We start from the raw sequence: 27,787 nt of genomic DNA on the forward strand, positions 1-27,787 counted from the left end.
TATACTCAGCAGAAACGCTGGATGGTTACAATAAAGGATACAGTTTTTCTTTTCCTTTGGGAGAAACAGAGACAGCTTCAAAGACGCTGGTAATGATGGTGATTGGCCTCAACAGCAGAAACACAGGCTAGAGGAGAAAAGATGATCTGCCTTTATTTTACGTCCTATTTGACATCTATCTCCCACTTCTACCCCTTTTTTCAATCTTCTGTAAAATAAATTGTCTTAGAAACGAACAAACGAACTCAAAAACTTGTATTTTTAAAAAACTCATTTTAATATTAAAAGAGAGAATAACCACAGCTGAACCTTCTGGGTAAATGGAAAGATTCTACATGTATTGGAGAGCTTGATACTAAATGTATACATTTCCCAAAAGTCATCAATCTGTACATTAAAAATGTACATGAAGTATCATCATACATGAAGTATACCTCAATAAGGTTGATTTTAAAAACCTCAATCAACTTTAAAAAGTAGAAACTTCCCTGCATTTAGGATGGTATATGAAAGTCTTCTTTTACAACTAGTTTCAAAAGAAACCCCAAATTAGAAATCACTCATCTTCTTAGTCCACCCTGCCAGGAAATGTTCCTAGAAATCCAATCACATCTGTTCCTGGGAAGCAGGTGGGTGTTCCCTGCTCTATTTAAATTTCCACCCATCCCACATTCCTTCTTCTTCCCTGCTTCCACAGCACTTAACCCCTTCTAATATGTTAACTAGGTCAGCGAGATTATTTCTAGTCTCTCTCAACTAGAATGTTAAGTTCTGTGAGGGCAGGGTTTGGTCTGTTTTGTTCACCAATGTTCCTGGTATATAGTTGGTGTTTAATAAATATTTGCTGAATGAACTCAAGCTTTCTTATTAAATATATTTATTTTCTTATGTCCTTGGTGGAGAGAAGAATGTCAGAACTTTAATACTTTTTTAATGTTTATTTATTTTTGAGAGAGAGAGACAGACAGACAGTGTGAGCAGAGGAGGAGCAGACAGAGAGGGAGACACAGAATCTGAAGCAGGCTCCAGGCTCTGAGCTGTCAGCACAGAGCCCAATGGGGGCTCAAACTCACAAACCATGAGATCGTGACCTGAGCCGAAGTCAGATGCTTAATTGACTGAGCCACCCAGGTGCCCCTATACCCTTTAATATTTTATACTCTATCAACTTGCCAAAATTATTGGAGATGATTTGCCATTTATTTCCTTTCCACTATACATTGAGTTACTTCTATGTGTCCATGTTGTACCAGGCACTAGGGAAATAAGCCCGTCAGATAAGACTTAACATAGAAACTCTTAAATCCTAATCAGAGAGGGAAAATATCTACACTAAAAATCCAGGCTACTCTGTAACTCTGATCTAGCATTGCATTTAGTTTTGAAGATCTTTGGCAAATTCTTAAAGTTCAAAGTCATAAAGGAAACACAACGCTTAAAAATTTTTTTATAATATATGCTATATTTTTGACTATCGCCTATTTACAAAACTGATAGTGTTTTGTGAAACAAGATCATTTTTTAAACTAAGCAAATCACGAATTAAATTTTAAGTGACTCCACATATATATCATGATTACGATGTATCAATTTGCGTATCAACTTTTGGGTACAATTTTAATAAATGCTTTTATACTAAGATAAAATTATTTTATTTTATAGAATCATAGTTCTTTTTAAAAAAAATTTTTTTAGTTACCCATAACCAGTAAGGAAATCAAATTAGTAATCAAAAATCTCCCAAAAAACAAGAATCCAGGGCCAGATGGCTTTCCAGGAGAATTCTACCAAACATTTAAGGAAGAGTTAACACCTATTCTCTTGAAGCTATTCCAAAAACTAGAAATGGAAGGAAAACTTCCAAACTTATTCTAAGAAGCCAGCATTACCTTGATTCCAAAACCAGACAGATACCCCACTAAAAAGGAGAACTATACACCAATTTCCCTGATGAACCTGGATGCAAAAATCCTCAACAAGATATTAGCCAACCGGCTCCAACAATACATTAAAAAAATTATTCACCACGACCAAGTGGGATTTATACCTGGGATGCAGGCCTGGTTCAATATCCACAAAACAATTAACATAATTCATCACATCAATAAAAGAAAGGACAAGAACCATATGACCCTCTCAATAGATGCAGAGAAAGCATTTGACAAAATACAGCATCCTTTCTTGATAAAAACCCTCACGAAAGTAGGGATACAAGGAGCATAACTTGAGACCATAAAAGCCATATATGAACTACCGAACGCTAATATCCTCCTCAATGGGGAAAAACTGAGAGCTTTCCCCCTAAGGTCAGGAACAAGACAGGGATGTCCACTCTCACCACTGTTATTCAACACACTATTGGAAGTCTTGGCCTCTGCAATCAGACAACACAAAGAAATAAAAGGCATCCAAATCAGCCAGGAGGAGGTCAAACTTTCACTCTTCGCAGATGACATGATACTCTATATGGAAAACCCTAAATATTCCACTAAAAACCTGCTAGAACTGATTCATGAATTCAGCAAAGTTGCAGGATATAAAATCAATGCACAGAAATCGGTTGCATTTCTATACACCAACAATGAAGCAACAGAAAGAGAAATCAAGGAATCGATCCCATTTACAGTTGCACCAAAAACCATAAAATACCTAGGAATAAATCTAACCAAAGAGGTGAAAAATCTATACACTGAAAACTATAGAAAGCTTATGAAAGAAATTGAAGAGGACACAAAAAAATGGAAAAAGATTCCATGCTCCTGGATAGGAAAAACAAATATTGTTAAAATGTCGATACTACCCAGAGCAATCTACATATTCAATGCAATCCCTATCAAAATAACACCAGCATTCTCCACAGATCTAGAACAAATAATCCTAAAATTTGTATGGAACCAGAAAAGACCCCAAATAGCCAAAACAATCTTGAAAAAGAAAACCAAAGCAGGAGGCATCACAATCCCAGACTTCAAGCTATACTACAAAGCTGTAATCATCAAGACAGTATGGTACTGGCACAAGAACAGACACTCAGAACAATGGAACAGAATAGAGAACCCAGAAATGGACCCACAAACGTATGGCCAACTAATCTTTGACAAAGCAGGAAAGAAGATCCAGTGGAATAAAGACAGTTTCTTCAGCAAGTGGTGCTGAGAAAACTGGACAGTGACATGCAGAAGAATGAACCTGGACCACTTTCTTACACCATCCACAAAAATAAACTCAAAATGGATGAAAGACCTCAATGTAAGACAGGAAGCCATCAAAATCCTCGAGGAGAAAGCAGGCAAAAACCTCTTTGATCTTGCCCGCAGCAACTTCTTACTCAACACGTCTATGGAGGCAAGGGAAACAAAAGCAAAAATGAACTACTGGGACCTCATCAAAATAAAAATCTTCTGCACAGCGAACGAAACAATCAACAAAACTAAAAGGCAACTGACAGAATGGGAGAAGATATTTGCAAACAACATAGCAGATAAAGGGTTAGTATCCAAAATCTATAAAGAACTTATCAAACTCAACACTCAAAAAACAAATCATCCAGTGAAGAAATGGGCAAAAGACATGAATAGACACTTCTCCAAAGAAGACACCCAGATGGCCAACCGACACATGAAAAGATGTTCAACATCACTCGTCATGAGGGAAATATAAATCAAAACCACAATGAGGGGCGCCTGGGTGGCGCAGTTGGTTAAGCGTCCGACTTCAGCCAGGTCACGATCTCGCGGTCCGTGAGTTCGAGCCCCGCGTCGGGCTCTGGGCTGATGGCTCAGAGCCTGGAGCCTGTTTCTGATTCTGTGTCTCCCTCTCTCTCTGCCCCTCCCCCGTTCATGGTCTATCTCTCTCTGTCCCAAAAATAAATAAACGTTGAAAAAAAAATTAAAAAAAAAAAAAACCACAATGAGATACCACCTTACACCTGTCAGAATGGCTAACATTAACAACTTAGTCAACAACAGATGTTGGTGAGGATGCGGAGAAAGAGGATCTCTTTTGCATTGTTGGTGGGAATTCGAGCTGGTGCAGCCACTCTGGAAAAGAGTGTGGAGGTTCCTCAAAAAACTAAAAATAGAACCACCTACGACCCAGCAATTGCACTACTAGGTATTTATCCACGAGATACAAGTGTGCTGTTTCAAAGGGACACATGCACCCCCATGTTTATAGCAGCACTATCAACAATAGCCAAAGTATGGAAAGAGCCCAAATGTCCATCAATGGTTGAGTGGATAAAGAAGATGTGGTATATATATATGTATATATACAATGGAGTATTACTCAGCAATCAAAAAGAATGAAATCTTGCCATTTGCAACTATATGGATGGAACTGGAGGGTATTATGGTAAGTGAAATTAGTCAGACAGAGAAAGACAAGTATCATATGATTTCACTCGTATGAGGACTTTTAGAGACAAAACAGACGAACATAAAGGAAGGGAAACAAAAATAATATAAAAATAGGGAGGGGGACGAAACATAAGAGACTCTTAAATATGGAGAACAAAAACAAACAGAGGGTTACTGGAGGGGTTGGGGGAGGGGGAATGTGCTAAATGGGTAAGGGGCATTAAGGAATCTACTCCTGAAATCATTGTTGCACTATATGCTAATTTGGATGTAAATTTAAAAAATAATAAAATTAATAAAAAAATAAAAATACAAAAAAAAATTTTTAGTTAGAAAAATCTCTTGCAATAGTTTCTTCATCTATCATTTGGCAGATGAAATACTAATGCTCTAAACTGTTAAATGGCTTGCCCAAGGTTATATAGTTAGTATCAAAGCTCAGACCAGATCTGAGCTCCTTATTCCTGAATCATTCTTGAATAACCCACCCTTCTCAACTGCACCTCATAAAGGCCAGCAGCCATTTGGATTGACAATAATAAGAAGGATACTGGCTCCTTGAAGGGAAAAACTGAAGCTTCTATATATCTCTCACTCCCATCCCAGTGCCCAGCACAGGGTCTGGTCCAGAGTAGGAAATCAATGAAGGGAGACAAATAACTCTGGATCCATGTATAGACTCTTACTAAAGAGATCTTGGAGACTTAGGCCCTATGTGACTGGAACCTCAACCTTCTCCTTACGGCCCACTCTACTCAGGCCTCACTGGTTGATTCTCAAATACACCGAGCATGTGCCTGGGACACTCCCTACAATATACATATGGCTCCTCCCTGCGGTCCTATAGGTCTCTGCTCTATGTCACTTTATCAATGAGGCCTTCTCCGTGCACAGTATGAAATGGCACTTGATAAAATAAAATTTTCGGGGGATTCTAGGGAAGATGGCGGCGTGGAGGATGCTGGGCTCACCGCATCCTGCTGGTCACTTAGATTCCACCCACACCTGCCTAAATAACCCAGAAAACCGCCAGGAGACTAGCAGAACGGAGTCTCTGGAGCCAAGCGCAGACGAGAGGCACACGGAAGAGGGTAGGAAGGGCAGAGAGGCGGTGCTCACTACACGGACTGGCGGGAGGGAGCCAGGGTGGAGGGGCAGCCCGCCGAGCCACAGAGCCCCGAGTCTGGCTTGCAAAAGCGGAGGGGCTGGACGGAGTGTGTTCCGACAGCAAGCGGGACTTAACATCTGGAAGGTTATAAGTTAACAGCTCTGCTTGGAGAGCGGGAAGGCTGGAGGACAAAGGGAGGGAGAGTTGCTGAGCCCCGGGACGACAGAGCTCAGTTTGGTGGGGAACAAAGGCGCTAGCCAGCGCCTTCTCCCTCGCCCATCCCCCAGCCAAAATCCCAAAGGGAACCAGTTCCATCCAGGGAACTTGCTTGCACCCGATCAAACCCCAACACTGTGCTTCTGTGGATCCATCCCTCCGGCAGTGGGTCTGATTCCCTCCCGCTGCCACAGGGCCCCTCCCGAAGCGTATCACCGAAGGAGAAGTAAGCTGAGCCTGCCCCTCCCACCCCCATGCACCTTGCCTATCCACCCCAGCTAATACGCCAGATCCCCAGCACCACAAGGCTGGCAGTGTGCAAGTAGCCCAGATGGGCCACACCACCCCACAGTGAATCCTGCCCCTAGGAGAGGGGAAGAGAAGGTACACACCAGTCTGACTGTGGCCCCAGCGGTGGGCTGGGGGCAGACCTCAGGTCTGACTGCGGCCCCGCCCACCAACTCCAGTTATTCAAGACAGCACAGGGGAAGTGTCCTGCAGGTCCGCACCACTCCAGGGACTATCCAAAATGACTAAATGGAAGAATTCCCCTCAAAAGAATCTCCAGGAAATAACAACAGCTAACGAACTGGTCAAAAATGATTTAAACAATATAACAGAAAGTGAATTTAGAGTAATAGTCATAAAATTAATCGCTGGGCTTGAAAACAGTATAGAGGACAGCAGAGAATCTGTTGCTACAGAGATCAAGGGACTAAGGAATAGTCAGGAGGAGCTAAAAAATTCTATAAACAAGCTGCAAAATAAAATGGAAACGACCATGGCTCAGATTGAAGACGTAGAGGAGAGAATAGGTGAACTAGAAGATAAAATTATGGAAAAAGAGGAAGCTGAGAAAAAGAGAGATTAAAAAATCCAGGAGTATGAGGGGACAATTAGAGAACTAAGTGATGCACTAAAGAGAAATAATCTACACATAATTGGTATTCCAGAGGAGGAAGAGAGAGGGAAAGGTGCTGAAGGGGTACTTGAAGAAATAATAGCTGAGAATTTCCCTGAACTGGGGAAGGAAAAAGGCATTGAAATCCAAGAGGCACAGAGAACTCCCTTCAGACGTAACTTGAATCGATCTTCTGCACGACATATCATAGTGAAACTGGCAAAATACAAGGATAAAGAGAAAATTCTGAAAGCAGCAAGGGAGAAACGTGCCCTAACATATAAAGGGAGATCTATAAGACTCGTGACTGATCTCTCTACTGAAACTTGGCAGGCCAGAAAGGAATGGCAGGAGATCTTCAATGTGCTGAACAGAAAAAATATGCAGCCGAGAATCCTTTATCCAGCAAGTCTGTCATTTAGAATAGAAGATAAAGGTCTTCCCAAACAAACAAAAACTGAAGGAATTCGTCACAACTAAACCAGCCCTACAAGAGATCCTAAGGGGGACCCTGTGAGACAAAGTACCAGAGACATCGCTACAAGCATGAAACATACAGACATCACAATGACTCTAAACCCGTATCTTTCTATAATAACACTGAATGTAAAAGGACTAAATGTGCCAACCAAAAGACATAGGGTATCAGAATGGATAAAAAAAAACAAGACCCATCTATTTGCTGTCTACAAGAGACTCATTTTAGACCTGAGGACACCTTCAGATTGAGAGTGAGGGGATGGAGAACTATTTATCATGCTACTGGAAGCCAAAAGAAAGCTGGAGTAGCCATACTTACATCAGACAAACTAGACTTTAAATTAAAGGCTGTAACAAGAGATGAAGAAGGACATTATATAATAATTACAGGGTCTATCCATCAGGAAGAGCTAACAATTATAAATGTCTATGCACCTAATACTGGAGCCCCCAAATATATAAAACAATTACTCATAAACATAAGCAACCTTATTGATAAGAATGTGGTAATTGCAGGGGACTTTAACACTCCACTTACAGAAATGGATAGATCATCTAGACACACGGTCAATAAAGAAACAAGGACCCTGAATGAGACATTGGATCAGATGGGCTTGACAGATATATTTAGGACTCTGCATCCCAAAGCAACAGAATATACTTTCTTCTCGAGTGCACATGGAGCATTCTCCAAGATAGATCACATACTGGGTCACAAAACAGCCCTTCATAAGTATACAAGAATTGATATCATACCATGCATACTTTCAGACCACAATGCTATGAAGCTTGAAATCAACCACAGGAAAAAGTCTGGAAAACCTCCAAAAGCATGGAGGTTAAAGAACACTCTAGTAAAGAATGAGTGGGTCAATGAGGCAATTAGAGACGAAATTAAAAATATATGGAAACAAACGAAAATGAAAATACAACAATCCAAACGCTTTGGGATGCAGCAAAGGCAGTCCTGAGAGGAAAATACATTGCAATCCAGGCCTATCTCAAGAAACAAGAAAAATCCCAAATACAAAATCTAACAGCACACCTAAAGGAACTAGAAGCAGAACAGCAAAGGCAGCCTAAACCCAGCAGAAGAAGAGAAATAATAAAGATCAGAGCAGAAATAAACAATATAGAATCTAAAAAAACTGTAGAGCAGATCAACGAAACCAAGAGTTGGTTTTTTGAAAAAATAAACAAAATTGACAAACCTCTAGCCAGGCTTCTCAAAAAGAAAAGGGAGATGACCCAAATAGATAAAATCATGAATGAAAATGGAATTATTACAACCAATCCCTCAGAGATAGAAGCAATTATCAGGGAATACTATGAAAAATTATATGCCAACAAATTGGACAACCTGGAAGAAATGGACAAATTCCTGAACACCCACACACTTCCAAAACTCAACCAGGAGGAAATATAAAGTTTGAACAGACCCATAACCAGTGAAGAAATTGAATCAGTTATAAAAAATGTCCCAACAAATAAGAGTCCAGGACCAGATGGCTTCCCAGGGGAGTTCTACCAGACGTTTAAAGCAGAGATAATACCTATCCTTCTCAAGCTATTCCGAAAAATAGAAAGGGAAGGAAAACTTCCAGACTCATTCTATGGAGCCAGTATTACTTTGATTCCTAAACCAGACAGAGACCCAGTCAAAAAAGAGAACTACAGGCCAATATCCCTGATGAATATGGATGCCAAAATTCTCAATAAGATAGTAGCAAATCGAATTCAACAGCATATAAAAAGAATTATTCACCATGATCAAGTGGGATTCATTCCTGGGATGCAGGGCTGGTTCAACATTCGCAAATCAATCAACGTGATACATCACATTAATAAAAGAAAAGATAAGAACCATATGATCCTGTCAAGCGATGCAGAAAAGGCATTTGACAAAATCCAGCACCCTTTCTTAATAAAAACCCTTGAGAAAGTCGGGATAGAGGGAACATACTTAAACATCATAAAAGCAATTTATGAAAATCCCACAGCTAACATCATCCTCAATGGGGAAAAACTGAGAGCTTTTTCCCTGAGATCAGGAACACGACAGGGATGTCCACTCTCACCGCTGTTGTTTAACATAGTGTTGGAAGTTCTAGCATCAGCAATCAGACAACAAAAGGAAATCAAAGGCATCAAAACTGGCAAAGATGAAGTCAAGCTTTCGCTTTTTGCAGATGACATGATATTATACATGGAAAATCTGATAGACTCCACCAAAAGTCTGCTAGAACTGATACATGAATTCAGCAAAGTTGCAGGATACAAAATCAATGTACAGAAATCAGTTGCATTCTTATACACTAATAATGAAGCAACAGAAAGACAAATAAAGAAACTGATCCCATTCACAATTGCACCAAGAAGCATAAAATACCTAGGGATAAATCTAACCAAAGATGTAAAGGATCTGCATGCTGAAAACTATAGAAAACTTATGAAGGAAATTGAAGAAGATATAAAGAAATGGAAAAACATTCCGTGCTCATGGATTGGAAGAATAAATATTGTCAAAATGTCAATACTACCCAAAGCTATCTACACATTCAATGCAATCCCAATCAAAATTGCACCAGCATTCTTCTCGAAACTAGAACAAGCAATCCTAAAATTTGTATGGAACCACAAAAGTCCCCGAATAGCCAAAGTAATTTTGAAGAAGACCAAAGCAGGAGGCATCACAATCCCAGACTTTAGCCTCTACTACAAAGGTGTCATCATCAAGACAGCATGGTATTTGCACAAAAACAGACACATAGACCAATGGAATAGAATAGAAACCCCAGAACTAGACCCACAAACGTATGGCCAACTCATCTTTGACAAAGCAGGAAAGAACATCCAATGGAAAAAAGACAGTCTCTTTAACAAATGGTGCTGGGAGAACTGGACAGCAACATGCAGAAGATTGAAACTAGACCACTTTCTCACACCATTCACAAAAATAAACTCAAAATGGATAAAGGACCTGAATGTGAGACAGGAAACCATCAAAACCCTAGAGGAGAAAGTAGGAAAAACCTCTCTGACCTCAGCCGTAGCAATCTCTTACTTGACACATCCCCAAAGGCAAGGGAATTAAAAGCAAAAGTGAATTACTGGGACCTTATGAAGATAAAAAGCTTCTGCACAGCAAAGGAAACAACCAACAAAACTAAAAGGCAACCAATGGAATGGGAAAAGATATTTGCAAATGACATATCGGACAAAGGGCTAGTATCCAAAATCCATAAAGAGCTCACCAAACTCCACACCCAAAAAACAAATAACCCGGTGGAGAAATGGGCAGAAAACATGAATAGACACTTGTCTAAAGAAGACATCCGAATGGCCAACAGGCACATGAAAAGATGCTCAACATCGCTCCTCATCAGGGAAATACAAATCAAAACCACACTCAGATATCACCTCACGCTAGTCAGAGTGGCCAAAATGAACAAATCAGGAGACTATAGATGCTGGAGAGGATGTGGAGAAATGGGAACCCTCTTGCACTGTTGGTGGGAATGCAAACTGGTGCAGCCACTCTGGAAAACAGTGTGGAGGTTCCTCAAAAAATTAAAATAGATCTACCCTATGACCCAGCAATAGCACTGCTAGGAATTTACCCAAGGGATACAGGAGTACTGATGCATAGGGGCACTTGTACCCCAATGTTTATAGCAGCACTCTCAGCAATAGCCAAATTATGGAAAGAGCCTAAATGTCCATGAACTGAGGAATGGATAAAGAAATGGTGGTTTAGGGGCGCCTGGGTGGCGCAGTCGGTTAGGCGTCCGACTTCAGCCAGGTCACGATCTCGCGGTCCGGGAGTTCGAGCCCCGCGTCGGGCTCTGGGCTGATGGCTCAGAGCCTGGAGCCTGTTTCTGATTCTGTGTCTCCCTCTATCTCTGCCCCTCCCCCGTTCATGCTCTGTCTCTCTCTGTCCCAAAAATAAATAAACGTTGGAAAAAAAAAAAATTAAAAAAAAAAAAAAAAAGAAATGGTGGTTTATATACACAATGGAGTACTACATGGCAATGAGAAAGAATGAAATACGGCTCTTTGTAGCAACGTAGATGGAACTGGAGAGTGTGATGCTAAGTGAAATAAGCCATACAGAGAAAGACAGATACCATATGTTTTCACTCTTAGGTGGATTCTGAGAAATTTAACAGAAACCCATGGGGGAGGGGAAGGAAAAAAAAAAAAGAGGTTAGAGTGGGAGAGAGCCAAAGCATAAGAGACTGTTAAAAACTGAGAACAAACTGAGGGTTAATGGGGGGTGGGAGGGAGGGGAGGGTGGGTGATGGGTATTGAGGAGGGCACTTTTTGGGATGAGCACTGGGTATTGTATGGAAACCAATCTGACAATAAATTTCATATATTGAAAAAAATAAAAATTTAAAAAAGAAAAAGAAAAAAAGAAAAAATAATAAAATAAAAGAAAATAAAATAAAATTTTCAACTTTTCATGTTTGTGGGCCCTGCCCCTAGGCTCCCAGGGAAGCTATACTGTAACATTTATCAACTTGAAAATAAGCAAGACCTCAAAGGATGGGCTCTATTTCTGCCCCAAGCACACATTGTACATCTGCTTCATTAAAAACATAACCAAAAAGGAGCACTGCAAACATGAAGATAGGAAAAAGAAAAAAGCCTTCCTGATTCCCACAAGATTAAAGTCATACAGCCTTGCACATATGAAAAACACAAGATAAAGCCTATAACCTTCTGGAATGTCCTTCATCATGATGATTTGCAACTCTTTATGTGGAAAAACAAAACAAAAAAGGAAAACAAAACAAAACAACCACACACACATAACCTGGGAAAGAAAGTGTTCTTTCCCCAGGGAACTGTGTGTATCCCAGGCAGCTGTCTTAACTTGGGCTCAAATAAAACTCTTTTCCTTTCTCTTTATAATTTTTAAAAAGGCTTGTTTTAAAAAGGCTTTGCGTTGACTCACCCCACACTCCCTAATCTCCTCACCCTGTCTCCATAACACTTATCTTAGTCAGACATATTTGAACTTGTCCCTTTGTGCCTTATTCTTCTTCCTCCACAAAAATGTAAACTCCCAGAGGATGGGGACTTTATTTGGTTCATGGCTATATTTTCAGCACCTTCATGTGGCCTGTGATAGGTGCTTCATGAATATATGTGAAATGGCTAAATGAATGTTGAAGGAAATCTGGACCCCCTTCATCTTTAAATTCTCTATTTTAAAAGCTAAGAAACCCTTTTTGATTCAGTATAAAAAAAAAATTGAGTAAAACTGCAAGATACTTCAAATGCAGAGAATTGTATGAGAAAATGTAGCACACATAATTGCATGCATATATACAGGTTAAAGTAGGTTGTTTTTAAAGTTTATTTATTTTTCTTAGCAATCTCTACACCCAACATGAGGCTCAAACTCACAACCCTGAGATCAAGTCTTATGCTCCTTGGACTGAGCCAGCCAAGCGCCCCTAGTTTTATATGGTTTTAATGAACATGTTATGTTCATTAAAAACTTCAAAAAGAAAAGAAAAAAGGAACTTTCCTAGTTCTTAGGGTCCAGCATACAAATATAAACATCAGACACCAATGGAAATCCCTTAATAGTAACTAAAATATTTTCTTGCTGTAATAACACTCATACTTTGAATAAAAGATTAAAACAAAATAGGGGCGCCTGGGTGGCTCAGTCGGTTGTACATTCCACTCTCGATTTCTGCTTGGGTCATGATCCCAGGGCATGGGATAGATAAGCTTGTTCTCTCTCTCTCTCTCTCTCTCTCTCTCTCTCTCTGTCTCTTCCTTTGCCCCTCTCCAGAGCCCTGCTCACACTCTCTCTCTAAAATGAGGGGGAGGGGGGAGATTAAAACAAAATAATTAAAAATTGCTTTCTGTGTCGCTACAAAACTTAAACTGTTGTCCTTTCTACTTAATACTTTCACTCCCCATTAAAACACTTCATTCTGTAGGCAATCTTAAATCTTGGCCGGTCAATAAATGAAATAATTTAAATTACAGATATGATCAACAGCAATCTTTAGCGGCGTTTGGTACTATTTAATTAAGATCCATAATTACATTAAATAATGTATGATTTTTTAATATTTCCAATCAATTTAGACATAAAAGGTTTTTGGTGTAGGTGTGTGTAATGTGACTGCTAACAGTATTAACGTCACTGGTTGTATCGGTCACACGTAGCCCTTTCTGAATTCCTTCCATTTGAGCACTAATTCGGGCAGCACTGAAACGTTTGCGTGTGTGATCATCTCATCCGATAAATTCTCTATCAGAGAGCAACTGAAACACAGGGAAGGAAACAACTCTCCGAGAACACACGTGAACATTGCAAGTCCTTCCAGCCAGAGGATCAGCATAAGCAAAGGCAGAGCTGCGAAATGTGAATTCTGTTAACTTGAAGTAGTCAAATGGGACATTAAGGGTGGGACTGGAGAAAGTGTCAGAAACTGAAGCAGGATGGAGGTGAGGCAGGGTGAAGGCTTGACAGGCCAAGCCAGGATTGGGATTAAGTAGAGGTAGGATTTGTGTAGGTTGGTTAAGATTTTGGGAAGACTATTTGAGGGACAACTGCGAGAACGGTCTGGGGTGTTGGGGTGCATGTACTGGGGAGAGCAAGAATAGGCCGGGGAGACCGGTTAAGGAGCTGCAGAAAAGGGGAGAAGCTTTGAGTCACAGAGTCCAAGTGGAGGCCCGAATCCAGGGTTTGATGCAAACAGCCCCTTACTCAGAGCTGAGGGGAGGGGGGCGGAAATGGCGCTCGGTTGCCCCGGCGACGGCGTCTGGGGGCGGAGTCGGGAGTGGGAGGTGCCCCCACGCCACGCCGAAGGGCCCAACGGTCGCCGGCGCGGCGCGCGTGGAACCGGCGGAGGCCAGATCCCGAGCGCCGCGAGGGGCGGGGCGCGGAGGCGGGGCGGCAGAGCACCCGCGCCGCCGCCGACGAGGAGGAGCCGCCCCCGCCGCCACCGCAGCCTCCCGGCCGACGCAGGTGCGGCCGCCGCGCCCGCCGGCGCCCCGCGGGGATGCGGCCAATGTCTTAAGATGGTGCTGGTTGCAGGTACACGGGCGGGGCGCGGCCCGGGGGAGAGGGCGAGGGGGGTGGGTCGTGCTCCAGAGGACCCGGAGCAGCGCATCTTCATTACTGGAACCTTCCAGACCTTTGTGTTTGTTTTGCACGTGGCAGATGCCCAATAAATTGGTTTTTTAACGGAAAGGGACTTCTCTTCGGGGATCGCAAGACCTCCGGGTCCAGTGGCTGTAACTCTGGCACCAGAGAGTCCTGTGCAAAATATTCCACTTGGGGGGAATAACCGTGGATCTTGTCCCAACACTACCGCAAAGTCCTGTCCCTATCCTGTTTCCCGTGGACCAGGGGATGCGTCAGGGGACACATGGAAATAAAGAGGAGTGTCTAGCCTTGGACAGTCACCAACCTGTCATCAAAATGAGATTGTAATAAATGTGTAAGGGCCTTTTCAGCTGGAGCCCTCCCTGTAAGTGACATTAGGAATCTGGCTCTACCCGGTCATTGGCATCAGTCAGAAACAGTGAGTTCTCAAATGAGTCCATCCGTGTCCACAGAACTCTGTTCCAGGTCTGCACTCGGGCTGTTCCAGGATTTGTCCCTGCATCTTGGTGTACCTTAAGGTCAGGAGAAAGTAGAAGTGAGGTCTGTTGCTGTTTGTCACCGTGTTATTGACTTGGCAACCGCTTCTCTCTTGCTTTCTCTGTCAGCTGCTGATTCAGGAAAGGTCTAGCACCTACCACACATCCCAGAGACTAGCTAGGCAGGACTGTTTTTCTGTGGGTAAAGAATTGGGGTGGGGGTGGGAGAGTGGTGGGTGAGATCTGGGCCTCCCAGCTCCATACCACACTTATTGTTTTTCATTTTACACAGTTATCTGTGTTGTGGGCAAATGGTCTTTATGCCATAGAGGTATTATTATACTCTCCAAATAAATTGAAGGCAGAAATGGACAATTTATTTGGTATGTGCAAAGCCCTTACTATCGTGTTTTACAAAGAAGAGTCGGTGTTATCTAGTGTGTTAGGATCACGCACTTTGGGGCCTCTGTCAACCACATATTTGCACACTAGGTGACCCCAAATTATATGGTGTATCAGGTTGAGTAAGAGCCACCTGAAACATCAGGCCCTAATCCTTGGAACCAGTAAATGTTCTAAGGGGAAAAAAAGGGTCTTTACATGTATGATGAAGTCAAAGATCTTGAAATGGGAAAATTATCCTGGATTAGCTGGGTGAGCTTTAAATGCAAACACAAGTGTCATCATAAGAGGGGGGCAGAAGGAGATTTGATACAGACAGAAGAGGAGAGTGCAATATGACCACAGAGGCAGAGAGCGGAGTGATGAGGCCCCAAGTCAGTAAGTAATGCCAGCAGCCAACAGAAGCTCAAGGAATAGAAGGGGCAAGGAATAGATTATTTCCCAGAGCCTCGGGTGAGAGCTCGGCCCTGCCAACAACCTTGATTTCAGCCCTGTGAGACTGATTTTGGACTTCTGGCCTCCAGAACCGTGAGAGAATAAATAGCTATTGTTTTAAGCCACCAGGATTGTGGTAATTTGTTACAGCAACTACAGGAAACTAATACATTTGTTCATTGTTATAAATCACATAGAATCAATCCTGTATTAATGAATATTTTAAAGCCCTCCAGCTGGGGCAGTGCCAGATGGAGTAGTGGAGACTACGAAGTATTTTCTTGAACCCTGTAAATCCCAAGGAAAATACTTGACTAAGGAATTTGATCAGAAGTGAAAATAACTTAGGTACATTGGAAAGAACTAGCCTAACACTTAGAGCAATTTTTGGACTTTCATTTGTATTCCTATTAATACATCACTGTATTTGCTCTAGTTAAGGGAATAAAGGTGACTTAAGCTTGGTTTTCAGCTAATACTTTACTGGCTATTCATCGTGTGTATATCAAGTAAGAGTTGCACATGGCTCAGTCGGTTGAGCATCTGACTCTTGATTTCAGCTCAGGTCGTGTTCTCACACTTGTGGGACTGAGCCCCACGTCAGGCTCCGCTCTGAGTGTGGATGGAGCCTGTTTAGGATTCTCTCTCTCCCTCTGCCTCTCTCCTGGGCTCGTGTGCTCTCTTTTTCTAAAGCAACAACAACAATAATAATAGTTGCAGACACCTGGAGATTGAAGTCCAAGCCTGGGGAAAGTAGGCAATGCAGAAGTGCTTCCATGTGTGGGGATGTTAGAATCGGGATAAAAGCAACCTGTAGTCATCTTGAAATTAACATACTTTGGAGTTCACAGGGTGTAGGAAAAAAATAGTATTCAGTGTTCAGGAAAAAAACAGTGTTCAGTGTTTAATCGATTGACTTCTGGAACCCAGGCAGCTAATTTGCACCCCCACTCTTACTCCACAAAACATAAGGACAATGTCCATACAAAGGGTAGCTGGTCTGCTTTCTTTCTGAACTGCTTTTCTGCGGTATGATTTATATACCATAACATTCACTCATTGTAAGTGTCAAATCCAATGCTTTTTAGTGAATTTACAGAATGGTGCAGTTATCACAGTTCAGTTTTAGAAAATGTCCATCACCCAAAAAAGATCCTTCATACCCACTTGCAGTCAGTCCCCATTCCCAGCCTCAGCCAGGATTAGAGTTAGGTTTTAGTCCTTCTGTTGGGCTATTCAAATGGCCTCCTAACTGGCCTGGGCTTCCACTCAGTATATTTTTCACCTGACTTCTGGAGGATCCTATGCCTCTGATAAAAATCCTCCAGTGGCTTTCCATTGCAATTAGAAAAAACCCCAAAGTCCTTTTCAAGGCCCTGTGAGCTCTACCCCTGCGAACCTCACCAACACCTCCTCGGATAATTTCGGAAAGGAACTGGGAATAAGCTCTCCTTTGGGCATGATACACAGTCGGCTGTCCATAAGCAGGCCTCTCACCCTCCCTTGTCCACACCGCAGCCTCACTGCCTCTTTCGGTGAACACTGAGCCCCTTTCATCTCAAGGCCTTTGCATGTGGTATTTCCTCTCAGGAACTTACCCAGTTCCCTTTGGGAGTGATCCTTTTTGATATTCAGCTCAAATGTAACCTCCTCAGAAAGGCCTTCCCTGACTTACCCTAACGAAAGTAGCCTCAATTCCATCTCTCTGTATACTGCCACCTGTGGTATTTGCTTCATTGCACTTAACCGCTCTCCATAATTCTATTTTTGATGTGTTTCTTTGGTGTCTCTTTCCCCATTAAAGTTTAAGATCTGTGGGGTGGCAGTTTGATTTGTCTTGATCTTCGTTTTATCTCTGGGATTTACTGAAGCACTGTTCATAGCGGCAGTACGTTTTAAGCCATCAAAATGCCAGCAATGGTAACTAATGCTTGTTGAATGCTTACTCCATCAGGCCGTGTGCTGAGTGCTTTGCATGCATGAATGATTTAACTGAAGCTTATTACTTTTGATGTGGGAAGAGTAAGGAGAGCATGTCCTCCAAATATAGTCCCTCATATCAAATTATTTTTTTTCAGAGGCACTGGGCAGTTTTCTTTCTCTTATTTTTGAACATTGATTTGTAGGGACTGCATCAACCAGCAATATAGTATTGAACCTCTTCTTCCACAGCTCTTAAAACTGCACTGGAGGCTTTTGCTAAGAAGGAGAGGAAGAACTAAAAGAAGAGTGTAAATAAAAGCAGAATGCTAAAAGAGCAGGATACACTCAGGACATGGCAGGTAGACCTCAGCTGAGGCACAGTATATGTCAGGGGAGGTTGGTTATGCCAGATCCCAAAGGGCTTTAGTGCTAGTCTTAGCTTGGAATTTAGTCTTTGAGCAAGTCACAGCAAAAGGGTTTTAAAGGAAACTCTTAAAGATTGTAAGAAACTGACACTAGAAAGATCACTTTGAAGTATTCTGTAGTAGGTCTGGCAAGAGCTGATTAAAGCATGAAAGACACAGTAGGCATAAAATTAACTAAATTTCATATTCAAGCAGTCCTTCTTTGTGACTTAATTACCACGCATAAGTAAGTCATCTTTGCTGACTTAAAAGGTATTACAGAGATAACACCCTAGGAAGCAGATTTGGTGGGAATAATGAAGACATAGATGTGGGATAAGATGAATTTAAGGTGACTGTAAACATATATGCAGAGGTGCTAAGGAAAAGATATTCGTTAAAATTTACCTAGAGCCCCAACTTTTAAAACAAAGTCGCACGAAACCTCCTGGCAGCAGTGGAATTGTCCCGATCATTGTCCCGATCTGGCTCTGCTGTTGACTGAAATCACCTGTGAGAAGTCATCATATTTTTGGTCATCTGTCTGCTGAATGTTTTCCATAGGAAATCATAGAATGTCCAAGTTGGAGAAGATTTTAGAGATCTTCTAGTCCAACTCTCTGCCCAAGAGAGGACACCCGGTGGCAGTTGTCATCCCAACAAATGCTCATCCCCTCTCAGCTTGAACACCTCACAAGGAAGTTCTCCGCATATACATTCAAGGTGCTCCAGCTTTAGAAAGCTCATCTCCACCATGTAGAACCTACCTCCCTTTACTTCTGTTCATTAGTCCTAATTCTGCACATGGAGTACTGTCACTTATTTTTCCAGTGTGGCAACTGCTCACTAAGATTTCACTGAGCTATGCCAAAAATCCTAGTTGGTTGTCATTTCAACTCCGCTGCTTAAAATGTATAGACCTATTTCTGATTGACCAGCTAGAAACTCTACCTAGCAAATCTGCTCTCCAAGCTCAAGAGCTGTGCCTGGTTCAGAGCATCTCCAGCCACTGGAAAGTAATTTAAATGGTCAGAAGACATGGTCTATTTAAGTCACTTTGGACTATACCCTAGAAAGGTCTAGTCTGGAAAGGCCTGGGCAAGGGATTTACTTGCTGTGTTATCTTGCTAATGCCGATGAGAGCAACATTAGCATCGGACCAACAGGGGGCTTATACTTGCGTATGTTTTGTTGTACAGTCCTAGCCTAGATAAGTGCCACAAGCTATTAATTCAAACATACTTTTATATACAAGACAAGCCCAAAGGAAAAGGAATTTAAAGTTTTTTGTGGTGGTGGTGGTTGTTATATGTGTGTGTGTTAGTTGTTGTCAGGATCTTAGCTGATGAAAATGAACTTGTGAATTGAACTTTTCAAACATAATGAATTTAGATAATGGAGTATGGTTATATATTAATATACAGATATTAAAATATTTTCCTCTTTTCAGGTGTTAATAGGATAAGTGAAAATAAGAATATCCAGATATTAAGGTATCTCTTGTTTTACTTTCATTTATATTTAAGAATTGTGAACATATATGACCAATATGCTAATTTATTGTATCTGTGTCTGTATCTAATTTATTTTAGAGCCTGAGGCCTTGAGCTTGATGAGTGCCTAGGCTGGAATATCTAAGATAATAAAGCTGCAAAGGCTTTCTCTTTGTGGTTTTCAAACTCTGCTCAGTGGAGCCATTGCATTCCATAAAGATGTCTCTGGGGCAGAGAGGAGGGTGTATAGTTGGGGCTCTGAAGATTTACAGAAAGCCTTCCTCTGCTTAAGAATAGTTTGCAAAACACAACTGTATTCTCATTTAGTAATGGTGGAAATTGAGGCTCAAGGATATGAAAAGATTTGCCCATGCCCTCACAGGTAACCAGTGACAGTATTAAGTTCCTGATTCTAAATCCTATGCTTCTTTCGTATTGCCTTTTTACAAGACGGTATTATGTACTGGAGAAGGATATCTTAAATAGCTTCATTCTGTATTAGATTATGTTAGTCCCTGTGTTTACTCAATGCAATATAAATCCACTTTCCTTTCTGTTAGTGGACCTGTATGAAACTTATATCTTCTTTCTAGATGAATGGAAAGATACACATTTATTATCAGAAAGTGAGTATACACTGCCTAAATTACAAAGACCGTGTTTTTGTTCATGTTTTACTATCCTGTTGTGCAGTGATACTATATACATATGGTATATAGCAAACAGATCGAGGCAAGTACTATATGGTTAACACTGCACATGAGTTTTCTTTTGAGGTATATACTCTCTATCTTCTTCTTATAGTCTTAAAGAGGCTAAATACTGTTCTCACAGTCACAAAGCCAGTAGATCACAGAGATAGGATTTGAAACCTAGTAGGGAACAACATCTAGAGAGAAAGAACGTGATTGAGAAAACAGACGTTAAGAGCAATGTGAAGTCAATAAGCAGTTAACAGGAAATCAGGCAGTGAAGTTGTGGTCAACAGTAACCGTTCTCATTGCATTTCAGAGATGGCACCAGCCTAGGTGTGTTGTATTTGGATCAGTTGTGGGGTGCCTTAGAATTTCCCAAGGAAAACATACCTGCACACACTCATTCTTCGAGAGTGTGGACCAGCTTTATGAAATCCCCAGTCTCAGGCTTCTGTGGAAAGTAGGATGGTTCGGCCTCCCAGGGGCTTGAGTCATTGGTTGATAAATCTAGGAGTCCTTCAAAAGTCTTCTTTTTGTGGTCTGTGGTGTCTCAGGTCTTTTCTGCAGCATTCCAATCAAATAACCAGAGTGGAATCTTTACCTAGCTGTTACTTGTCAGAAATTTAAGGCTCCTTTCAGTGTGAACCTATTCATAATTTTAAATCCGCCAGAATTATAACATGTAAGGTCGTGTTATGATCCCCAAATCAACAAAATGTAGCATTTTAACAACTTTCCATCTTATTGTGGCAAAAAAAAACCCTTTATTTTCCCAGAAATTCTTAATAATTTAATAGGCTTTATGCCTGAAAATAGGAATAATGTTTCAATTCTTAGTGTCGTGAAAATAGAGAAACACTGAATGATTTCACCGAATTGAGGATATGGTCAATCTAAAATTGTGAAAATGTGAATTACAAATACCTTTTTTTTTTTTTTTACAAATACTTTTTTTTTTGGAATTTTATTTTTATTTATTTTTTTATATATGAAATTTATTGTCAAATTGGTTTCCATACAACACCCAGTGCTCATCCCAAAAGGTGCCCTCCTCAATACCCATCACCCGCCCTCTCCTCCCTCCCACCCCCCATCAACCCTCAGTTTGTTCTCAGTTTTTAACAGTCTCTTATGCTTTGGCTGTCTCCCACTCTAACCTCTTTTTTTTTTTTTTTTCTTCCCCTCCCCCATGGGTTCCTGTTAAGTTTCTCAGGATCCACATAAGAGTGAAAACATATGGTATCTGTCTTTCTCTGTATGGCTTATTTCACTTAGCATCACACTCTCCAATTCCATCCACGTTGCTACAAAAGGCCATATTTCATTTTTTTCCATTGCCACGTAGTACTCCATTGTGTATATAAACCACAATTTCTTTATCCATTCATCAGTTGATGGACATTTAGGCTCTTTCCATAATTTGGCTATTGTTGAGAGTGCTGCTATGAACATTGGGATACAAGTGCCCCTATGCATCAGTACTCCTGTATCCCTTGGATAAATTCCTAGCAGTGCTATTGCTGGGTCATAGGGTAGGTCTATTTTTAATTTTCTGAGGAACCTCCACACTGCTTTCCAGAGTGGCTGCACCAGTTTGCATTCCCACCAACAGTGCAAGAGGGTTCCCGTTTCTCCACATCCTCTCCAGCACCTATAGTCTCCTGATTTGTTCATTTTGGCCACTCTGACTGGCGTGAGGTGATATCTGAGTGTGGTTTTGATTTGTATTTCCCTGATAAGCAGCGACGCTGAACATCTTTTCATGTGCCTGATGGCCATCCGGATGTCTTCTTTAGAGAAGTGTCTATTCATGTTTTCTGCCCATTTCTTCACTGGGTTATTTGTTTTTCGGGTGTGGAGTTTAGTGAGCTCTTTATAGATTTTGGATACTAGCCCTTTGTCCGATATGTCATTTGCAAATATCTTTTCCCATTCCGTTGGTTGCCTTTTAGTTTTGTTGGTTGTTTCCTTTGCTGTGCAGAAGCTTTTAATCTTCATAAGGTCCCAGTAATTCACTTTTGCTTTTAATTCCCTTGCCTTTGGGGATGTGTCGAGTAAGAGATTGCTATGGCTGAGGTCAGAGAGGTCTTTTCCTGCTTTCTCCTCTAAGGTTTTGATGGTTTCCTGTCTCACATTCAGGTCCTTTATCCATTTTGAGTTTATTTTTGTGAATGGTGTGAGAAAGTGGTCTAGTTTCAACCTTCTGCATGTTGCTGTCCAGTTCTCCCAGCACCATTTGTTAAAGAGGCTCTCTTTTTTCCATTGGATGTTCTTTCCTGCTTTGTCAAAGATGAGTTGGCCATACGTTTGTGGGTCTAGTTCTGGGGTTTCTATTCTATTCCATTGGTCTATGTGTCTGTTTTTGTGCCAATACCATGCTGTCTTGATGATGACACCTTTGTAGTAGAGGCTAAAGTCTGGGATTGTGATGCCTCCTGCTTTGGTCTTCTTTTTCAAAATTACTTTGGCTATTCGGGGCCTTTTGTGGTTCCATATAAATTTTAGGATTGCTTGTTCTAGTTTCGAGAAGAATGCTGGTGCAATTTTGATTGGGATTGCATTGAATGTGTAGATAGCTTTGGGTAGTATTGACATTTTGACAATATTCTTCCAATCCATGAGCAGGGAATGTCTTTCCATTTCTTTAAATCTTCTTCAATTACCTTCATAAGCTTTCTATAATTTTCAGCATACAGATCCTTTACATCTTTGGTTAGATTTATTCCTAGGTATTTTATGCTTCTTGGTGCAATTGTGAATGGGATCAGTTTCTTTATTTGTCTTTCTGTTGCTTCATTGTTAGTGTATGATAATGCAACTGATTTCTGTACATTGATTTTGTATGCTGCAACTTTGCTGAATTCCTGTATCAGTTCTAGCAGACTTTTGGTGGAGTCTATCGGATTTTCCATGTATAATATCATGTCATCTGCAAAAAGCGAAAGCTTGACTTCATCTTTGCCAGTTTTGATGCCTTTGATTTCCTTTTGTTGTCTGATTGCTGATGCTAGAACTTCCAACACTATGTTAAACAACAGCGGTGAGAGTGGGCATCCCTGTCGTGTTCCTGATCTCAGGGAAAAAGCTCTCAGTTTTTCCCTATTGAGGATGATGTTAGCTGTGGGCTTTTCATAAATGGCTTTTATGATCTTTAAGTATGTTCCTTCTATCCCGACTTTCTCAAGGGTTTTTATTAAGAAAGGGTGCTCGATTTTGTCAAAGGCCTTTTCTGCATCGCTTGACAGGATCATATCGTTCTTCTCTTTTTTTTTGTTAATGTGATGTATCACGTTGATTGATTTGCGAATGTTGAACCAGCCCTGCATCCCAGGAATGAATCCCACTTGATCATGGTGAATAATTCTTTTTATATGCCGTTGAATTCGATTTGCTAGAATCTTATTGAGAATTTTTGCATCCATATTCATCAGGGATATTGGCCTGTAGTTCTCTTTTTTGACTGGGTCTCTGTCTGGTTTAGGAATCAAAGTAATACTGGCTTCATAGAATGAGTCTGGAAGTTTTCCTTCCCTTTCTATTTCTTGGAATAGCTTGAGAAGGATAGGTATTATCTCTGCTTTAAACGTCTGGTAGAACTCCCCTGGGAAGCCATCTGGTCCTGGACTCTTATTTGTTGGGACATTTTTTATAACCGATTCAATTTCTTCGCTGGTTATGGGTCTGTTCAAGCTTTCTATTTCCTCCTGATTGAGTTTTGGAAGAGTGTGGGTGTTCAGGAATTTGTCCATTTCTTCCAGGTTTTCCAGTTTGTTGGCATATAATTTTTCATAGTATTCCCTGATAATTGTTTGTATCTCTGAGGGATTGGTTGTAATAATTCCATTTTCATTCATGATTTTATCTATTTGGGTCATCTCCCTTTTCTTTTTGAGAAGCCTGGCTAGAGGTTTGTCAATTTTGTTTATTTTTTCAAAAAACCAACTCTTGGTTTCGTTGATCTGCTCTACAGTTTTTTTAGATTCTATATTGTTTATTTCTGCTCTGATCTTTATTATTTCTCTTCTTCTGCTGGGTTTAGGCTGCCTTTGCTGTTCTGCTTCTAGTTCCTTTAGGTGTGCTGTTAGATTTTGTATTTGGGATTTTTCTTGTTTCTTGAGATAGGCCTGGATTGCAATGTATTTTCCTCTCAGGACTGCCTTTGCTGCATCCCAAAGCGTTTGGATTGTTGTATTTTCATTTTCGTTTGTTTCCATATATTTTTTAATTTCTTCTCTAATTGCCTGGTTGACCCACTCATTCGTTAATAGGGTGTTCTTTAACCTCCATGCTTTTGGAGGTTTTCCAGACTTTTTCCTGTGGTTGATTTCAAGCTTCATAGCATTGTGGTCTGAAAGTATGCATGGTATAATTTCAATTCTGGTAAACTTATGAAGGGCTGTTTTGTGACCCAGTATGTGATCTATCTTGGAGAATGCTCCATGTGCACTCGAGAAGAAAGTATATTCTGTTGCTTTGGGATGCAGAGTTCTAAATATATCTGTCAAGTCCATCTGATCCAATGTCTCATTCAGGGCCCTTGTTTCTTTATTGACCGTGTGTCTAGATGATCTATCCATTTCTGTAAGTGGAGTGTTAAAGTCCCCTGCAATTACCACATTCTTATCAATAAGGTTGCCTATGTTTATGAGTAATTGTTTTATATATTTGGGGGCTCCTGTATTCGGCGCATAGACATTTATAATTGTTAGCTCTTCCTGGTGGATAGACCCTGTAACTATTATATAATGTCCTTCTTCATCTCTTGTTACAGCCTTTAATTTAAAGTCTAGTTTGTCTGATATAAGTATGGCTACTCCAGCTTTCTTTTGGCTACCAGTAGCATGATAAATAGTTCTCCATCCCCTCACTCTCAATCTGAAGGTGTCCTCAGGTCTAAAATGAGTCTCTTGTAGACAGCAAATAGATGGGTCTTGTTTTTTTTATCCATTCTGATACCCTCTTTTGGTTGGCGCATTTAATCCATTTACATTCAGTGTTATTATAGAAAGATACGGGTTTAGAGTCATTGTGATGTCTGTATGTTTTATGCTTGTAGTGATATCTCTGGTACTTTGTCTCACAGGGTCCCCCTTAGGATCTCTTGTAGGGCTGGTTTAGTGGTGACAAATTCCTTCAGTTTTTGTTTGTTTGGGAAGACCTTTATCTCTCCTTCTATTCTAAATGACAGACTTGCTGGATAAAGGATCCTCGGCTGCATATTTTTTCTGTCTAGCACCCTGAAAATCTCGTGCCAATTCTTTCTGGCCTGCCAAGTTTCAAAAGAGAGATCAGTCACGAGTCTTATAGGTCTCCCTTTATATGTGAGGGCACATTTCTCCCTTGCTGCTTTCAGAATTTTCTCTTTATCCTTGTATTTTGCCAGTTTCACTATGATATGTCGTGCAGAAGATCGATTCAAGTTACGTCTGAAGGGAGTTCTCTGTGCCTCTTGGATTTCAATGCCTTTTTCCTTCCCCAGTTCAGGGAAATTCTCAGCTATTATTTCTTCAAGTACCCCTTTAGCACCTTTCCCTCTCTCTTCCTCCTCTGGGATACCAATTATGCGTATATTATTTCTTTTTAGTGTATCACTTAGTTCTCTAATTTTCCCCTCATACTCCTGGATTTTTTTATCTCTCTTTTTCTCAGCTTCCTCTTTCCATAACTTTATCTTCTAGTTCACCTATTCTCTCCTCTGCCTCTTCAATCCGAGCCGTGGTGGTTTCCATTTTGTTATGCATTTCGTTTAAAGCGTTTTTCAGCTCCTCGTGACTGTTCCTTAGTCCCTTGATCTCTGTAGCAAGAGATTCTCTGCTGTCCTGTATACTGTTTTCAAGCCCAGCGATTAATTTTATGACTATTATTCTAAATTCACTTTCTGTTATGTTATTTAAGTCCTTTTTGATCAGCTCATTAGCTGTTGTTATTTCCTGGAGATTCTTCTGAGGGGAATTCTTCCGCTTGGTCATTTTGGATAGTCCCTGGCGTGGTGAGGACCTGCAGGGCACTTCTCCTGTGCTGTGGTGTATAACTGGAGTTGGTGGGCGGAGCCACAGTCAGACCTGATGTCTGCTCCCAGCCCACCGCTGGGGCCACAGTCAGACTGGTGTTCACCTTCTCTTCCCCTCTCCTAGGGGCGGGATTCACTGTGGGGTGGCGTGGGCTGTCTGGGCTACTTGCACACTGCCAGGCTTGTGATGCTGGGGATCTGGCGTATTAGCTGGGGTGGGTAGGCAAGGTGCACAGGGGCAGGAGGGGCAGGCTTAGATCGCTTCTCCTTAGGTGATCCACTTCAGGAGGGGCCCTGTGGCAGCGGGAGGGAATCAGACCCGCTGCCGGAGGTTTGGCCTCGCAGAAGCGCAGAGTTGGGTGTTTGCGCGGAGCGAGCAAGTTCCCTGGCAGGAACTGGTTCTCTTTGGGATTTTGGTTGGGGGATGGGCGGGGGAGATGGCGCTGGCGAGCGCCTTTGTTCCCCACCAAACTGAGCTCTGTTGTCCGGGGGCTCAGCAGCTCTCCCTCCCCTTGTCCTCCAGCTTTCCCACTTTCCGAGCAGAGCCGTTAACTTATGACCTCCCAGACGCTAAGTCGCGCTCGCTGTCGGAACACACTCCGTCTGGCCGGCCCCTCCGCTTTTGCAAGCCAGACTCGGGTGCTCTGCTTGGCCGGGGAGCCGCCCCTCCGCCCCGGCTCCCTCCCGCCAGTCCGTGGAGCGCGCACCGCCTCGCCGCCCTTCCTACCCTCTTCCGTGGGCCTCTCGTCTGTGCTTGGCTCCGGCGACTCCGTTCTGCTAATCCTCTCGCGGTTTTCTGGGTTATTTATGCAGGTGTAGGTGGAATCTAAGTGATCAGCAGGACGCGCGGTGAGCCCAGTGTCCTCCTACGCCGCCATCTTACTCTCTCACAAATACTTTTTTAAAGCCAGATTTCTTTAACTAGCAGCATTGGCGAATGGGTGTACTAAATATCTTTACAAATAAATGTTTGTTTAAAAATCCTTGTTTAATAAACCTATGCTGTCTTCTTTAAACTATTAATTTTCTTTTTTTCACATTTATTCATTTTTGAGAGACAGAGAGAGAGAGAGAGAGAGAGAGAGAGAGCACAAGCGGGGGAGGGGCAGAGAGAGAGGGAGACACAGAATTGGAAGCAGGCTCCAGGCTCCAAGCTATCAGCACAGAGCCTGACTCGGGGCTCAAACTCACAAACTGTGAGATCATGACCTGAGCTGAAGTCGGACGCTCAACCGCCTGAGCCACCCAGGCGCCCCAATCTTCTTTTCTTTTTTAAGCTGTTTATTCTCTTAAGAAAAAAATTTCCCTCGGAAGGACTGCCACTCTTCGAAGGCCTGCTGCCCATCAGGGGAGACTGAATTAATGAGTTTATGACATTCATCACCCTACCCAGAATCAGGAAACTTGGTTTTTATATCAGAATAGTTTCTAAAGTCAAACCTTCTCCTTTCTTATGTGTTCTCCAACTTTTAGGTTCAGTTCTGCTTACCTTACTCGTAGGTTCTGTTTCCTGGTTGATACCAAAACCTTTGGTGTCTAGAAAGAGTGGAGCGGTGTGTGACTTCCCAGCACTGGGCTATGATTCTCTCTGTCCTACTCATTCCTTTCTGTCTTTGATCAATCTGTAATTTATAATCATAACATTACTGAGTAATTTGAATTTCCTTAGTGTCTTTCATCATCCTGAAGAATCCCCAAGTGCATCATTTTAGTATATAAGTTATACAGCAATCATTCCTCCCCCA

The 27,787-nt window shown here is 41.6% G+C and overlaps 1 protein-coding gene and 1 long non-coding RNA gene across 9 annotated transcripts in view; one reads left to right on the plus strand and one right to left on the minus strand.

Moving 5' to 3' along the window:
* Positions 1-27,750, minus strand: LOC125164604 (uncharacterized). Its single transcript, XR_007151826.1, has 3 exons — positions 27,532-27,750; positions 18,253-18,355; positions 1-127 (listed from the first exon to the last, which is right to left on the minus strand). It is a non-coding gene; the product is annotated as an uncharacterized LOC125164604 (long non-coding RNA).
* The window catches only part of CCDC158 (coiled-coil domain containing 158), a 110,778-nt gene continuing 97,014 nt past the window's right edge, over positions 14,024-27,787 (plus strand). For 5 of the 8 annotated variants that reach the window (XM_047857428.1, XM_047857422.1, XM_047857427.1 and 2 more), the window contains exons 1-2: positions 14,024-14,132; positions 19,295-19,337. The gene's annotated coding sequence lies outside the window, so the exon portion shown is untranslated. Of the gene's footprint in view, positions 14,133-17,732; positions 17,800-18,543; positions 18,568-19,294; positions 19,338-27,787 lie in introns of those variants that run through there. The other 3 variants (XM_047857423.1, XM_047857424.1, XM_047857425.1) reach the window with 3 other exon arrangements.

This window comes from Prionailurus viverrinus, chromosome B1, assembly GCF_022837055.1.
Source record: "Prionailurus viverrinus isolate Anna chromosome B1, UM_Priviv_1.0, whole genome shotgun sequence".
NCBI classification, from domain to species: Eukaryota; Metazoa; Chordata; class Mammalia; order Carnivora; family Felidae; genus Prionailurus; species Prionailurus viverrinus.